Raw genomic sequence first — 18,325 nt, 5'->3', positions numbered from 1 at the left:
TTAAAAGGGAGTTTTTCCTTCCCACTGTCGCCAAAGTGCTTGCTCATAGGGGGTCATATGATTGTTGGGTTTTTCTCTGTATCTATGAAGCGCCTTGAGGCGACTTTTGTTGTGATTTGGCGCTATATAAATAAAATTGAATTGAATTGAATTATTGGGAATCTTGTGAAACACTTGGAAAATTCACACGGTAAAATCAAATCAATTTATTTATATAGCACTTTTCACAGGATAAAAACCACAAAGTGCTTCACAGTAATATAAAACAGAAATACATAAAATACATTAATAATAAAATACACAGCACAAATCTAATTAAAAGCCAATCTAAATAAATGAGTCTTAAGTTGCTTTTTAAAAGAATAAATACAATCAAGGCAACGTAATGATGGAGGGAGAGCATTCCACAAACTGGGGGCCACCGCTCTAAAAGATCTATCACCTCTGGTTTTAAAATATGTTCGAGGGACTACCAACAGCCTTTGATTAGAAGATCTCAGGCTGCGAGAGGGAGCGTGGGGTTCTAAAAGATCAGAAATGTAAGCAGGGGCATCACAATTCAAAGCTTTAAAAGTCAGTACCAAGATTTTAAAATGAATTCTGAAATGTACTGGAAGCCAGTGTAATGAACGTAACACTGGTGTAATGTGCTCTCTTTTTCGTGTCTTGGTTAAAAGCCTTGCAGCAGCATTCTGGACTGACTGGAGACGGTCAAGATTCCTTTTGCTCAAACAAAGAAAAAGGCTGTTACAATAATCTAAGCAAGAAGAAATAAAAGCATGAATAACCATTTCTAACTCAGACTTAGACAGCAAAGTTCGCAGTTTGGAGATGTTTTTTAGCTGAAAAAGGCAGTTCCTAAAAATCAAGATTGTACATATTTAAAATGTCCTAATCAACTCTCCTGAGGTCAGCAATAATGTTTTTTAAAGACAGACTCAGTGTCATTTATCTTTTGTTCAGTGACATCTCTGTAACTGGTTTTTGAGATTTAAGTGTTGAATAGCCAGATCACTATCAAAAACCTGACTTTTAGAGTCTGATGGCAATCCCTTAATTCTGGAAATCATATTGATTCACGACAGTTACTTTGACACATACCACCTGCCCACTGGAGTACCTGGGCATGGGTTTGTCACCAGTTCAAATAGTAACCATGATTTGGAAGGCCTGAAGGATATTTGAATGTGCTTTTCATCTCTGGAGTGTAAGCCTTATCTACCTGGAGTTTTGAGGTGAGAAACTGCTTTTTCGTCTCCTTTATCTTGAGCTGATGATGGGTTTTCTAAATATACTTTTCATTTAAAAAGATTAATGTCATGTGGTCAAACTTTTCTTAATGGAATTGCTTTCAAACAGATTTTTAATAAACACCAGACATGTTGTTCTTCAAGGCCAGCATTTTCTTGCCATCACTGAAAAAAAGAAGTCTTTCACAAAGAGACAGGCTGCCATTCCATTCCTCTCATCCTTTTCCCTTTCCTTGAACCAAGATGTTCAGCGAGAGGAATGGTGGAAAGAGGGGTTAATAGCCAGTCTTGGCCAGCAAAAATCTATTCTGCAGGTGACGGTGTGAAATAGAGGAAAGGTACATCCTGCACAGGCTTGTATTAGTCTATCACAGAGCTAACACATAAAGGCCGCCATTCACGTTCACACCTACAGTTTAACGTAACATGCATGTCTTTGGACTGTGAGAGGTTTCTTTGGTGCACACCACCAGGGACAGGGATAATGTACTCCACACATAAAGGTAGATTCAAGCCCAGTAACTTCTTGGTGTGAAGCAACAGCACAAACCACCACTATGGCAATAAAACACAAGGAAGAAATGCAGTGTATATTAGTATGTGATTTGTGAAAAACCTTTGATCAACTGAGGCAAAGAGTTCACTCAAAAACTGAAATACATTATACATGGTTGTACAGTTAGCCACAACTTTATATTTCACAGAGACACACGGTGTCTCGCTTCTGCTCATCTTGATACATGCTCATTCATCCAGGTAAGGTAATTGCAGAAAGTTTACTATGCACTTAATGCATACTATTAAAATTTGGGCTATAATGGTTGTATTGATGTATATCAACTTGAAATGCTATCAAAAATGGCACTACAACATGTAAAAATATAATATAAGCTCTGGCGGACTTGGTTCTATGGTAGGTCTTAAAGGGTTAATTATTGACACATTTAATTTATTATTGACATATTTAATTAATTATTTAATGATTTATTTATTTAATTCATTTTGGCACTATTGTCCCCTTCATGTCTCACCTTGAAATCATTTTATCTGTCAGCCTCACCCATCAAACTAAGGGGGCGGGGTTAATGCTGCCACTGCAGCTTCTCTAACATTTGATTGGTTGCCATACAAAGTAAGTCAAGACAGGTCGATGCTAGATAATTGATTGCTTGTGTGGACTTGGGGCAGCCAGGTATCCCAGAATGGATTTCAAATCACAGGCAGCAATAGTGGTGGTGTAAAGTTTTAAAATACCCCGTTTTTTTGTCACTAACTACACTTTTAATAGTGTTTTAGCTGCAAACGTCGCGGCGTAATCTTCGTATGTTTGGTCAGGTTGTCAACATAGAACATGTTTGCAAAAGTGCTCAGATGTTTTCAGAGATGTCACTAGCTTTACAACCAGTTAGCTTACATATTCCACTCTCCGTATTCCACATGTTGCATTCGCAGATTCTCATTTTCACCGAACGATCGTCTCTTTCCGCCTGGTCTTGTGTCTCTGTAACATAAAGAATAAGCTGACATTTTTCTCACGACACCAGCGATCAGCTCAACAGGCCCTCAGTTTACCTGCATGCATCCTCCTCCTCACCTGTCAGCTGTTTAACACCTGCTGCTAATTCAAGAAACACGCTCACGTTACCTGGTGATAGTCACAGTTTAACTGGGTAGCTGGTACTCGATATGACACAATCTTTCTGCACAATATAAGTAAATATAATTTTGTTTTTGTTGTTTTTTTTCTGAGCGCAAAGCTGCTGGAGCTTGTTTCCCTACAGAGCACTTTATAGGCGAACCCACTTTATCAGCGGCTGATGTCCAGTCACTGGCACACAGCTTTGAAACCTCACCTGAGTTTTAGCTCTCAGTGGTTAAACGCTGGACTTAATTCACTCAGGTTCTGTCTGTCGGATCACGTTTACTTTGCTGTTTTATTTACAACTGAGCGAATCGGTTTGCCTGAGGTTAAAGTTACGTCTCATAACTGCATAGTTTTACTGAAGTTTAATGGTTCACTGGCACATGTGTTAGACTGAACCATTCGCTTTTCTTTATCTGGTGTGTTTTGGATTTTTTAACAGTGAATTTTGAAATTAAACTGGCTTTTAAAATGTTTTTACACAACGAGGAAAAAGAAGGCGCATTTCCACCGAGCGGAGCAGAGTTTGCAACAGCTTGTTCATCATGAAGACTGCAACCTGGACAGAAATATTGCATCATCTGTTTTTTAAGTTATTTAACTGTATTCTAAGCACCAGCGATCTGTTAGAATTTTTAGAGTTTACTTAACTAAAAATAAATGAGGTTAACATACAATTTGTGTTTGTTTGTTTTTTTGTTTTGTTTTGTTTGTTTTTTGCTGTTTCGGTCATGTTATGTTTAACTGTCAAAGGCTTGTTAGAAACTGTGAAACACATCGTGCAGACTTCTGGATGTTAGAAGAAAACTAATACTGCTCATGAATGAGACTAAAGGCAGGACGGTATCCTTTAAAACTAAACATGTTAATAGGACCTTCCTATTTATATCATAGTGTAGCGGGTCAGGGCTGTTCGGGGTTCGGTTTTTACAGTTATGTTTTGTTTATGTTTCCATAGTGATGGGTGACGCCCTCTCGCTGCAACGGTGTGTCCTTCCGGGGTCAGAGGGCGCCCTGTGTGTTGTTATTGTTGTTGCTGTGCTGTTGCCGCGCTGAGCAGTTAGCTAGCGGCAGTGTTCTTCTGGCAGATGTAAATAAATGGCTGTGCTCCCTGGCTAAGAGGGCGGGGGAGCAAGACCGAACGAAATTCTGTCTCCTCCTTGTCTGAGCTCGCGACAATAGTTTATGATATAGCACATGTATTTCAGTAACAGCCTACTTATTTCAGTGTAGTGGTGAACAGTCACACAGCTCACGTGGGCGTTATCTGTGATACTCCTTAACTATAATTTATCCAAGTTAACTTAAGTTAACCATTCAGACAGTTCTTTTGCAATGAAAAACATAAACACCCATGCTGCCGGTAGGTTTCCGCTCTGCCAGCTGTTTACATTATAGCTGCTTATGCAGTTACCATGGTAACCACAGACTCTGAGCGGCTGGATCGATGCAGGTCCGACAACTATTTTACATATATGATCTTAAAACAGGACACAGCCATAATACGTGCTGGCCTCCTATCAAATGTGAATGTAGACTGAGTCTATGTTTGACGTTTGTTTTATATCTAATCTTCGCTCTCAAACATTTAAACAGCAGCGAGTCTGCAGCTGAGAGAATACAAACGCAAATTGTCGGAACAGGTTTGATCGTTTCTTGCGTGTATTAATTTGGTGATTTGTTAAATGTACAGATGTTATTCTAATCTGCGGTTGAGTCTCTTACGGTGATTAAAATGCAGATAACACAGATCACGAACACCTGTTCAACCAATCACTTTCATTACACTTTGATCTGTGACAAACTGACACGTTCATCTCTGTTACAACAGTGTTGTGTTAGACTGCTATATTTTGTGTTCTTTATATTGCAGATTTTCACGTCTCTGGAATAGTTGGCAGTAATAAGGATGATTTTCTGTAAAATCATATAGATATGACCAGTGAATTATTTGTAGATGACCGGTAGACTAGTTTGATACTACCGACACTTTCATGTGACCCAGCTGTGAAACTCTGGGTTAACTCAGAAAGCTGAAGATATCGTGGATATGCTGACCTCGCTCCGTGGTGTACAGGGCTGTTTACCCTCATCATTAATATTCACAATAAAAATATTAGCCGAACATCATGAAGTCTGATGTGTTTCATAGTGTCAAACAACCTTTGTACAGTTAAACCTAACAGTTACTACACCAACGTTATTTCTTTTAATAAAGTTTATGCATTTATACACAGGTCACACTGATTATTGAACAAAAACCCAAAGATCAGATGTTAATCGGATTTATCTGCTCTCTCTCCTCCTTAAACATGTTTTTAATGTTAGTTATAATTCAGAATTGGCAACTGAAAAAGGTATGACACATACAAACATCAGGAAATAAAAACCCGTAAATATAACCTCAGTAGTGATGTGCGATACCACTGATTTCCTTTCCGATCCGATACCAAGTAATTTTCAGGGTGGTATCGACGATACTGATTCGATACCGATACTTTATACAAAAAAAACGTATTTTATTTATTGTATCTCAAATTATAGCGTCATAATGATTACAGGACATCAGATTACTTGTTCTTATCACTTAATAATGCAGAGTTCATCATATAGAAATAAAAAAAACTGAAGTTGTGCGCTATTTGAACACCTTGCCTGCCTGCAGCACTAAAGGACTCCATGAGAGACGTCTGTCTCGCCCTAGCAGCACCTGTCCCTCTCCTCCTCTTCAGTTCATCTCAACATACGCGCCTCATATTCTGTGATATGATTTACTCTGAGGTGTTTGACAAGGTTAGTGATGTTGCCACAACCATACATGCCAACCCTCCTGATTTTTCCGGGAGAATCCCAGAGCCACCATTCTCCCGAATTTCCACCTGGACAACAAAATTGAAAAACCATATCGCAGAATTCATAGCGCGGCCGAGCCAATTCCAGTTTCCAACAATGGCGGCAGTGACTTAGTTTTAATATTACTCTTATTTCTCTTACTGGGTCACAAAAAAAACAAAAACAAAAACAACTTTTAACATGTTTTCAGGTGAGAATGTAGCTGTGTAAACTTCAAATATCTGAGCCGATCGACACATTGTTTTCAAACCCCTGCGGCCTTTCGCTACCCGGGTTAAACATGATATATAAGTCACTTTGATAACTTAAAAATGTTCTTGTTTGGCTTTTTCAGTGTTTTATTTGTTCGTGAGTAAATCTGTTTGGCTGAGATTAAAGTTATTAGATTAGATTAAATTAAATTTAACTTTATTAATCCCTCGGGTGGGTTCCTCCGGGGTTTTCACACAGCTGAATAAACATCAAACAGAAAACTAATTAAAGTGTGAGACGGTCGAGAGTTTACACCAGCGCCCGGTTATATTTTAGATAGCAAGGAGCAGATGGCTGAGTTTCACTCCACCGAGGGAACTCATGACGTACTACCCGGCTTTCTTTAGACCGCGAAGGCCGGGTCCTCAGGTGGAAGCAGCCTCTGAATTTTGACACCCCCGCTGTTTCCGCACCGGCTAATAATAACGGTGACATTTAATGTATTTTATCCGATAAATAAACACTGTAAAATGTATTTATCCCCCCAACAGCCCTTTTGAATGTCTCCCTAATTCTGAGGTCTCAAGGTTGGGAAAGTATAGCCACAACGCCTCACTGTTGGAGCACTTTTTTGCCACATGGATCGCAAATCATGTCTCAGCTGTTTGTGGAGGTAAAATACGTCCGCACAATTACGCTCAGCCATTGTTGTGAGTGCGCGCGCCAAGGGGCTGCGAGACGTTTATACAGCCGTATTTCGCACATGACTATGAAAGGCGGAAGAGGAAGTAGTTCCTTTGAATGTAGACAATCCGAATGTTATAGTTTCTTTCCACTGTGTTGCTGTTAATGATAAACTACAAATTAACCCTAAATTACTAAAATATTGATATTTTAATGTGAGAATCGATTCTAGAACATAAATGACTGGTATCGGAGGAATCGATATTTCAGGATCGATCCGCACATCACTAAACCTCAGTAAATGAAGTCAGTGTACAGCAGGGGTTATTACAGCTGAGTACCGGGGCCTGCGCTTTGTCGGCAGTAATAACAGCTCGATTGCTTGCGAGGCAAGCGTGTCTATCCCACGCCGTAAGACTGGGCTGGGCAGACATCTCCGAAATCATCGAAGTACTTTTGCAAAGATGCTATATCTTGACAAACCGACCAGATCTCAGAAGATTAAACCACTACATTCTCGGCTAAAAAAAATATTAAAATTGTATTTGGTGACACACAAACCAAAGCCAAAGCAATGGTTTTGACTTGATCAGCATTAACCCCGCCCCCTGGGTTTGATGGGTGAGGTTGACAGATAAAATTATTTCATGGTGAGACCTGAAGGAGTCAATAGTGCCAAAATTAATTAATTAAATAATTATTTAAATGTGTCAATAATTAATTAAAATGTGAAATAAATAAATAATTCTGCACTAATATCTACAGAAAGTCAACAATTTAGCTAACTCTCTCAGACTGTGTCTGTCACAGCTGCCGAGGCGAGCCGTGTGGAGTTGGAAGAAGGACCCAAGATGCAGGCAGTGGATGAAATGCTGGTGAGGTTTATTAACAAAGGTGTAGTGGCAAACAAGCAGTGGGGCATGACAAATAACTGAAGACACCTAAACTGGGAGAACTAAAAATAACAGACCTGGGAGCATACGACAAAGGGGATGAGAAGCAGAGAGGCGCAGACGAGGAACAGGACACCATGGACCACAGGGTAACGCAGACTGACATGAAGTAACACAGACAAACCAGCAACAGGCAGGAGAACACACAGGGCTTAAATACACACACCAGTAATCAGGGGATGAGAGACAGGAGGGCAACACAGCTGGGAGAAATCAGAGCTGACGGGACAGGGGAAATGTAAACTGACCACACTCACATCAGACAGAGACCTTCACAATAAAACAGGAAACTCAGACACGGGGAACCAAACAAGACACAGATCTAAACAGACAGCTTCACAAACGGATGGGGTGACACCATAGACAGACAGAGACACAGACTCAAAGGCAGACCGAATATAACACATAGAACTCAAACAATAATAATCATCATAATAAACTAGAAAATGATAACTAAAAGCGCTGGGTCACCGACCCAGGACCATGACAGTGTCACTTTGCAGTGGTTTAATGGTTAATCTTAATTATTCTGATTTTATTTTCCATAATAAAGCTAATTTCCCTTCAAAATAGTTAAATGCAGTAATGTCATTTCCCAGCGACTAACCAAAAGAGGTAACCTATCATTTTGTTTATGTGACTGTTTGAGTTTGTCATTACAGTTATTGTTCTGTCCCAAGTAAAAGATTTAAAAAAATGGTTCATAATAATTTAGTGATAAAATGTCATATTTCATCTGTGGTAATTTATGTTAAAAAAGAGAGTCATTTAGTTAAAAATATGTTCTATACAGTCAGCATTAGTTTTTCTGTATCTTATTTTGAAGGAGTAATCTGTGTTCGCAATGCATTGTGGGAAGCAGACGCTGCAGTCAGTTGGGAAAAAGCATTGTACAGAAAACCTGCCTATCTGTGTTTAAACTTCATCTCCTGTGGCCTGAATCTTTATATACACCATCGAAAGCAATGGCTTTTCACTCAACACTTTCATCGAGCTATTCAAGCCACAGTTGTAAAAGATTGTAAGCCGTCGAGAAGACTGTAATAAAGGAGCAAGACACTCAGTTTCCTGGCTCATGAAAATTGAGTTTGGCTTGCTGTTGACCTGCGTTAACATACACAGTGTATCCAACACGTAGCAATAACAGTATAGTTATTAAGTCCTAGAACTCATATTGCTCCTGAATGTACTCATTCTTGAAATAACATATGTAGTAGCAGTATTTCAATTGAAAACCCTCCTGCTATTTAAAGTTCATGGTTTGGATTAATATTTGTGCTATTCAAGCTATTCATTTTTGAGATCACCAGGGTAACAAATTCCACCCCACCTGATGTACGAAACATCATCAAAGTCATTATTTGATTATGGACTATTGTCCATTAACTGTGGACTATTGCTTTGCTTCTTCCATGCTTCAAAGCAGTAAAACAAGCTGCAAACACATCACCGGCATATTGTCACCTTATTACATTTTTTAGCATTCATTTGGTGCTCATCAGGTAGCTTATACTGTGAGGTGCTTTTTTCTTTCTTTATTTATTTAAAACAGTTGCTTGCTGTAAAAACAAAAGTTGGTAAGAGAGATTAAACTAAACCAAAACAGTAAAGCTATGCGCCATGAAAGGAAAACATAAAATGCTCCATAGAGCTGACTATATTAAGCCTCCTAACTGTCAAAATGTCTAATCTTCAAAATCATTGTTGAGTGTGATGTTTTTGCCTCTGACCTGCTTCCTCTTTGACAAAACATTTTGACAAAAATCTTGTATGTCTTTAACTTGCATGTCACTCAACACAACATAAATGCAAGCACTACCTTGCTTTCCCTCCCATGCACAGCAGAGATTAAGGGTGGGTGAGGCGAGTGGCTGCCATGCTGCAGAACATTTGTGCTCCCTGATCAAAGTAGACTCTGGTAGATTTCATCTCTTGTTTCGCTCTTTTCATCTCTGATCTGCCATACGCACTGAGAACTGTGACACCATAGCACCTGTCTTAATGAAGTGTACAATCATGTTATATCCCTTCCTTGTGGTCTAAAGGTTATGGCTTTACAGTGATTTTAAATGTAACTTAAGTAAAATGATAGTACCTTCCACATGAAACTGGAAGATGTAAGCCCTCTCATTTTAATTTTGTAACCATCTCTCATCCTCTCTGTCCTTCGCACACGCACGTTTGTGTTATGTTTATGATGTTGGTAACGCAGTAACAACTGTCAGTACTGTGTTTTTATGCTTCTCTTTTAATAAAAAAATAGTTTATAAAATTTAAAGTTATATTTTTTCTTAATTTTATAACTATTTTTATAACGTCATCATTACAGAAAAATAAAACTTACTACCTTTAACTGTCAGTTAATAATGAGAAGAAGGAAAAGTAAGTCAGGACAGAAAAATTCAACATACATCTGTGATCATATATTTGGCCTCAAGTAAGGTTTTCTAAAGCCTGATCAATCCTTAAGATTACTAATCAAACTCAGATTGGCTCAGATTCAGCAAACGTTCAACACAGTATTGAAGGAATCATTAAAACATCTCTGAATTTCACTGCCTCGTCAACTTCACTCACACTCCAGACAGATCAGTGTAGGTCAGCTGTTAACGAGGAGTCTAATGCTAAAGTCTCCCTCTGAACACCATTAACCTGTCTGTGTGAAAAGGACACACGGAGGATACCACTGATTGTGCTTTAATGTCTTTCTTGCAACATCCTCTCTAGCAGTAGGTCTAATTGAACTGGGGTTTTCTTGATTTTAATACAGTTTCAATCTGGTTATCTGAACACATGCTAAGATTCTAATATTCTTTTCATGCACTGTAAAACCTAATAAGTTCACAGAACTCAAAAATTGTTGTGTAACAGATTACACAACAATTTTTTAGTGATGTTTTTAAAAGTTTTAAGTTTAACTAAAATAAAAATTATAGTTGCAGTTGCCTGAAATTACATCAATGTTAACTCATAAATGTTGATATTCCTCAACTTATAATTAGGGAGTAATAAACTCAAAATGTTCAATATTTTTCAACTTAATTAAGGTGGGAAATACACTCAAAATATTTTACATATTGCAACTCATACGATGTGGGTAATACACTCAAACTTTTTCATATTGTCTAACTTATAATATGGGAAATAACACTTAAAATCTTCAATATTTTTAAAATACTGTGGGAAATACACTTACAAATAATTCTAAACTGTTTGCCCAGTAAATTATAATCAGCTAAAAGTGTTAGAAAACATGAAAGTAACAACACTAACAATTTAACAACTTTTTATTAAACACAATGTGCTTTTAAAAAGGCACAAACAACAGAGCTCACTCATAAAAAAGTGCTTCATAAATAAAACAAGAGAAAAAGACTCCAAGGGGCTCCATCTCAATTCTAAAATTCAATAACATTTTCAGTATTAACAGCAACTGCAGCTATTATAACATTGAGGCATTTAACACTTACTGTACCTTGACAGCTGCAGCTCACTTTCTTTTTTAAAAATACATTAAAAAAAACACGGCAGCACGGTGGCACGGTGGTTAGCACTGTTGCCGCACAGCAAGAAGGTCCTGAGTTCAATTCCAACATCAGGCCGGGGTCTTTCTGTGTGGAGTTTGCATGTTCTCCCCGTGTTTGTGTGGGTTCCCTTCGGGTACTCCGGCTTCCTCCCACTGTCCAAAGACATGCAGCTTGTGGGGATAGGTTAATTGGATAATCCAAATTGTCACTAGGTGTGAATGTCCGAATGAATGTGAGTGCGAATGGTTGTCTGTCCCTGTGTTTCCACTGCTGTACTTATAGGGAACAAACATCAAGGCAGTGCATTTACGTATTAGGCAACAGAACATTAAATATGAATAGTGCATGAACTGAACAGTCATTCATCTTAAATGTGAGGTAGAAGAGGCAAATGATTAGGAAAAAAACAACCAAAAAAAAAAGCTTCCTCAATACTCAGCTCAACAAGTAGTCCATTCTGAGTGATTCACTCATTGAACAAATCATTCTTCAGCATCAGTAGATGCCCTTTCAGTGGTTTGTTGTCCTTAAGGCACATCACAACCTTCTGGATAAATGTGAATGTAAGCTCAAGTTTCTTTGGGTATTGTAGGTCTAGTGCATAGATGTACCCAAAGAGCAGGAGAAATGACTCAGCCAGATTTGTGGGACCATTCACAAGTATTTCATCCTCAACGACAATGCAGATGCTTTCGGGACTGAAGAGGGCCGAATCAGTAGTGTCATCCGTGACAACTGTCAGCAGAGCCACAGGAGTGTCAGTGAGGTCTGGACCATCTGCTGACTGCAAAACAAAAATAATACAAGAATGAGTTCAGCCCCACAAGGACACAAATCATGCTATTGATTAGAGGTGTGAATCTTCATAAGTCGCACGTTTCTTTTAGGATTATAATGTCAACGATTTAATTTGATATTGCGATACATCATGATGCATTACAATAATCTTAATTTGGGTTTGGTTTCAAAACATATGTGTAAATAAATGTTTTCAATAATAAATATATGCCAAGATATTTGTTTTTGTTATTTACCAAACATTTCTCTGACCACAACATGGCACCTCCAAAAAAATAGAACACTTGAATTTTAAAAGGGAGATAGTTTTTATCTGTGGATTTGTTTTTGTTTAATAATCTTTCAACTATTTTCATGTTTTCTGGTTTATGTAGGGCTGCACGATTTTGCATAAAATGAGAATCACGATTTTTTGGCTTAGAATTGAGATCACGATTCTCTCACGATTTTCTTTTCCAGTATAAATATTTATTGCACTTATTAACTGCACATCAACTTCGTAACAGTTGAGACTGAACATAAAAACAATAAATAAACATAAAAACAACAAATGTCTCACGTTTTGTTGTTGCTGCAAAATGTTGTACTGCTTGAAATTCCGTCTCCACCGTTGCTCGACACTGCGTGTATAGAGCAGGTAGTGCAACAATAGAAAAATAGTTGCGGGACGGCACTGTGTAGCGTTTGTCGATGGTGTTGATCATTTTCCTAAATCCCTCGTTTTGCACAGTGTTGATGGGAGCCATATCTTTGGTCAGGTGATAAGTGATAGCCTCGGTAATTTCTTTGTGCCTGCGGGAGTTCGACGGGTATAGGGAAGCGCTGTATAAGGTTCCCGTTATTGATGTTTGGATGGTTGACCGGGACGGATTTTCTCCTGTCACTTTCTCGTCATCCCTGATGTGGTCTCCGTTGTTTTTTGGGGTTTTTTTTGTTTGTTTTTTTTTAAATTGTTGTCATTTGGAAATGAGATCGCACATAAGTATGAATCGAGATCGCGATTTTCTAACAATTAATTGTGCAGCCCTAGGTTTATGCGTAACAATCTTCTTGCAATCTTATTGATATATGGGAGAAAACAAGTCAGATGAGGACTGTGTTGAACCTCCTTCCTGATATACACCCTGGTTCTCCTTGAGTTCTGAGTGATGTCATATGTTTGAACAGCTAGGCAAAGGGGTTGATGCTGAGGCCAGTACACTTACATCACAAGTCCTGAATAACGTGGAGGCATCTTCACGCAGGTACACAGGAAGTGCATGAAGGATGAGGGCCCGTCTTGTATTTACATCATGCTGTTCCTAGATGAACATACAATATCTATTAGAATAGTATTTACACAAATGCAGAATAAAAACAAAGTGTTGGATAGCCATGTTCTGATTGTCATTGTTATAGATCAGGGGTGTCCAAACTTTTTGTGTAATGGGCTAAACTTGTCAATCTAGAAGGGTAACCCAAAAAAATCTAAAAATTTTGAATAATTCAGGGCAAAATTCTCTAGTTTCTTTGTATTTATTTTTTATTTAAATTAGGACAAATTATAAAACTCACCCACTGACAACTGGTGAAATGTTGACTCTCTGTAGTACTCTTTGCAGTCTGATATCTGTAAACAATATGTGCACAAAGACGACTTATTAATGTTCAAAAACATTTTTTGCACAGCACACACACATGTAGTTAGCTGATCTCATCTGATGCAGATCTGCTCCTTGATCAAGTGACATTTGTCCGGATTTTTGGCACGAGTGACGTCGAATCAGCGCCGCAGCTGGATGGCCCGATTTACATACCCAGCGCAGCTGATACTCACCACAATAATTTACTAAGATTATATGCACTCCTGTTATTAAGTCCAGTTCAGTCTGTTAATGTTAACCGTTTCAAACTAATGTTGATAGGTGTGTTGCTAAGCTTAATAACTTAAATAACAAACTTGAAATTTACACGTCCTATTTTCCCCTTTATTGTTTTTTCTCTGTGCTGTAAATCTTCTGTCTAAGAAGAAATCTGAGGCTGCTGTTCTGAAAATAAGCTACCAAAGCTTTTTCTGAATGAATCAATGAAGATCCATTTATGGAAAGCTGTGATGAAGGCAGTTTTGTCTGTAATTATATTCAACAATATAACATATTCGACCACTTTTAAGTGATTTTGAAAAAAGTTTGGACACCCCAGCCTTACAGGTTAGGGAGTATTTGTGATCCGCACAGTCTGCATCAATGATTCTTTCTTAGCCTGGGAGCAGAACGCGGCTCTTTATTTTCATTTCATTTCAATTTATCTAGCAAAGATCGATAGGGTCTGGCTTAAAGGTGTCAAGGAGGCGCCTCAGTCTGGCTGGTTGAGCCTTGTCGAATTAGCGTGAACAATTTAGCTGAACTTCGTTCGTAGCACCGAGTTCGACCAGTGTATAATGTTAGGCTGAATCAGGCGATGCATTTTTCCGCAAGCCTTGACTTGTAGAGCTCGCTTAGTGGAATACCCCTCTAAACTGTTAAAAGGATTTCGAGATTATCTCACAACCACACATTTGAGACTACGAAAAAATACAAACATGTGTCTAATTACCATCATGATAACACACTCATGTTGTTTATTATTGTTCGCTTCATGCTAGCACACACACACACAGCTCAACAGCGTAAACTACTGACTGTGTAACACGAACACTTATTGAAATAAGTATACTCACAATACGCACGTGCATTACCGGCAATACGACAACCGGTAGAAACGGACAGTAGAAAGTTTTAGTAGAAAGTTCAAACGCATGGAGCTAGAACTGCCACCGTCAACTTCCTGGGCAAGAATACAATGCATTATGGGAAATGTTGTCCCCCACGGAAAACCGCCAAAACGTTACACCATTCTAATTTGAAATAACATTACGTATTTGTCACATTCGAAAACTTCTAAAATTACAATTACTTGGATTCGAATTCATTTATAACAAACATTCACTGTGCACAAAGTACGAATATATTTCCAGTAAAAAATAAAAAAAGAATGTTTATCGAAATTAAATTTAAACAAAACAAAAACACGTTAGACTTACCAAATTTAGGGCAGTTGATGAAAAAAAATAAGGTGGTGGGTTGAAGTTGGGGACTCTTAATCCACACGGGCTGGCCAAATCTTCCCCGCATCAAGGTAAATTCAAGATGGCTGACTCAGCTTTCCTGAGGGAGCGACAAGACTCCACCCACCAGAACGTCACTAATATATGCTTCTTAAACTTTTTGAGCGTTCCAAAAAAATTTGCTAAAAGATATTGAGCCCCAGTCAATTAAAGCTGCATAAAAGCCAACAGAGCTCAATACTTTATAGTTTGCTCAACTACAAAACGACATTTGAGTGTTATGAGCTTATTAGTTATGAGCTAGGACAACTGTTAGGGATTACAGTGTGTGAACATCAAATCAGCATAGGGGTAGGAAAGGCAATGCATATTTACCTGTCAGTACAAATTTGAGACCAACTGCAAATATATGATTAGAAAGAAAAAACAGATGGAAATTTGGAAAGAAGCACTAAACAAACTTTTATCCTAACAGTATCACTGTTTGCAAACTGATTTTAGATGTTCCCTAAGAGATAGCACTGTATAATGAGGGAAACATGCTGCCATCAGATGAAATTTTCTGTTCATTTTCTGCCCGCCTAGTGCTTGTTTGTGGGACTGCTGACTATGAGGCTGTGATCATATGGTTGCTGAAATGTAAAGCACAGTTACAAATGTCAGAAGTAAGTGACGGACCACAGAAGTCAAAGACCACAACTACCATTAGTCATTATTGTTGCTATGCAATTTATTTTTACATTTATTTTTAAATCATGGAGGAAAATGTTAAGAATGGAAGTGAACAGTGGAAGTTCGTAAGTGAAGCTAAAGAGGAATACATCTAGAGTAAATAGATACATAAACATCGAGATCATATGAGCAGATAATCTGCTGCAATATAAGATAATGGTTTCTGATCCTCCAACCTTTAGTCTCAGTGCAGTCTTGGGTATTATCCATTGAAATTGCATGTTCTTTTCTATAGCAGGGAAATTTAGAAATTGTAATTTTGCACCTCTACTAAAAATAAGACACAAATTAGAGCTGCTAAAGCTTTTGAAATGTTCTGCTCTTATTTGCTAAAGTATTTAGCATTATATTGTAATTTTTTATGTCACTCAAAATTACTTGACAGTCAGGCTTTGTCCTGGGGGTCTAGGAGTTGCTCTGAATGCTGATAAGATGCCAGATGGTCTTTGTCAGACACGTTTTTTTTTTTTTTCTCTATGGAGAAGCAAGTGCCCTGTACAACATGATCAGCCTGTCGGTGCTAACTAATAGGCAGGACAGTAAGATGGAAGAACCGCAAACCATAAATATGTGTATTTGTTTCTCTCTACTGTTGCTCTCTCCTTTATGGTTTAATGTTACTGGGTCTGCATTATTGCTGTATTCTGTCTATCACACACAAACCTGTAGAGGAACATATTGAGACTAGTAAACTATGTGCTACACCAAAACGTCCCTTTGGACACACAGAGAAAAGAAGATCTTACAGGTTTGATATCCATAAAATGATAACATTTCCACATTCTTCCAATTCAATTCAGTTCAATTCAGTGTTATTTATATAGCACCACATAACAACAACATTTGCCTCAAGGTGCTTTATATTATAAGGCAAAGACTCAACAACAATACAGAACAATAATACAGTATTCAAGTTTTTCCAAAGATGAGCACTAGAAAACATCACACTTGAGTAACATTTAAATCAGTAGACCGTCTAGGTGGGGCTGCAGCTGCAGTAATGCAGATGCTGCACCGGTCCGTCGTGGTGAAGAGGGAGCTGAGTGTAAAAGCGAAGCTCTCAATTTACCGGTCGATCTACGTCCCTACCCTCACCTATGGCCACGAGCTGTGGGTAGTGACCAAAAGAACGAGATCGCGGATACAAGCGGCAGAAATGAGCTTCCTCCGAAGGGTGGCTGGCCTCTCCCTTAGAGATAGGGTGAGAAGTTCGGCCATCTGGGGGGGGGGCTCAGAGTAGAGCCGCTGCTGCTCCACATCGAAAGGAGCCAGCTGAGGTGGTTCGGGCATCTGACAAAGATGCCTCCTGGGTGAGGTGTTCCGGGCATGTCCCACCGGGATGAGGCCCTGGGGCAGACCCAGGACACGCTGGAGAGATTATATCTCTCGGCTGGCCTGAGAACGCCTTGGTGTTCTCCCGGATAAGCTGGAGGAGGTGGCTGGGGAGAGGGAGATCTGGGCCTCTCTGCTTAGGCTGCTGCCCCCGCGACCCGGCCTCGGATAAAGCGGATGGATGGATAGAATGAAAACAACAGAATCAGAATGACAAGAACTGAATTAGAATGAAAAGAACAGAATTAGAATGAAAAGAACAACATTTGAATGAAAAAACAGAATTAGAATGACATAAATGGAATTTGAATGAAAACACAGGAAGTTGAAAGAAAACAACAAAATTTGAATGAAAACAACAAGATTTAAATGAAAAGAACTGGATTAGAAGAAAAACAACGGATTTCGAACAAAAACCAACAGAATTAGAATGACAAGAACGGAATTTGAATGAAAACACAGGAATTTGAATGAAAACAATAGAATCAGAATGAAAACAAAAGAATTAGAATGAAAAGAACTGAATTAGAATGAAAAGAACTGAATTAGAAGGAAAAACAATATTAGAAAAAAGAGAACATAATTTGAATGAGAACAACAGAATTAGAATGACAAGAATAGCATTTGAATAAAAACACCGGAAGCTGAAAGAAAACAACAAAATTTGAATGAAAACAACAGAAGTTGAAAGAAAACAACAGAATTAGAACGAAGAGAACAGAATTTGAATGAAAACAACTGAATTAGAAGGAAAACAACAGATTTCAAACAAGAAAAACAGAATTAGAATGAAAACCACGGAAATTGAAAGAGAACAGAATTTGAATGAAAAGAACTGGATTAGAAGGAAAACAACAGAATTAGGATGACAAGAACGGAATTAGAATGAAAAGAACAGAATTAGAATGAAAACAACAGAATTAGAATGAAAAGATCTGAATTAGAATGAAAAGAACAGAATTTGAACGAGAACAACAGAATTAGAATGACAAGAACGGAATTTGAATGAAAACATAACATTTGAATGAAAATACAGTATTAGAAAAAAGAGAACAGAACTTGAATGAGAACAACAGAATTAGATTTACAAGAATGGAATTTGAATGAAAACACTGGAAGTTGAAAGAAAACAAGAAAATTTGAATGAAAACAACGGAAGTTGAAAGAGAACAGCAGAATTTGAAAGAAAACAACAGAATTAGAATGTAAAGAATGGAATTTGAATGAAAATAACAGAAATAGAATGAAAAGAACAAAATTTTAATAAAAAAAAAAAA

The 18,325-nt window shown here is 38.1% G+C and overlaps 2 long non-coding RNA genes across 3 annotated transcripts; both read right to left on the bottom strand.

Annotated features, from left to right (window-relative positions):
- Nucleotides 1-411: 411 nt before the first annotated feature.
- LOC120714601 lies at nt 412-11,075 on the bottom strand. The gene is made up of 3 exons (XR_005691442.1): nt 10,567-11,075; nt 6,910-6,914; nt 412-424 (listed from the first exon to the last, which is right to left on the bottom strand). It is a non-coding gene; the product is annotated as an uncharacterized LOC120714601 (long non-coding RNA).
- Nucleotides 11,076-11,384: 309 nt separating this feature from the next.
- Nucleotides 11,385-15,450, bottom strand: LOC120714598. Of its 2 annotated transcripts, none has more exons than XR_005691438.1 (4): nt 14,961-15,450; nt 13,454-13,508; nt 13,105-13,200; nt 11,385-11,885 (listed from the first exon to the last, which is right to left on the bottom strand). It is a non-coding gene; the product is annotated as an uncharacterized LOC120714598 (long non-coding RNA). The 2 variants fall into 2 exon arrangements; XR_005691437.1 differs by having other exon boundaries at nt 14,598-15,449.
- Between the last annotated feature and the right edge of the window lie 2,875 nt (nt 15,451-18,325).

This window comes from Simochromis diagramma, unplaced genomic scaffold (assembly GCF_900408965.1).
Source record: "Simochromis diagramma unplaced genomic scaffold, fSimDia1.1 OVJJ01000596.1, whole genome shotgun sequence".
Taxonomy (NCBI): domain Eukaryota; kingdom Metazoa; phylum Chordata; class Actinopteri; order Cichliformes; family Cichlidae; genus Simochromis; species Simochromis diagramma.
This window is presented reverse-complemented; position numbering and strand designations above follow the sequence as displayed.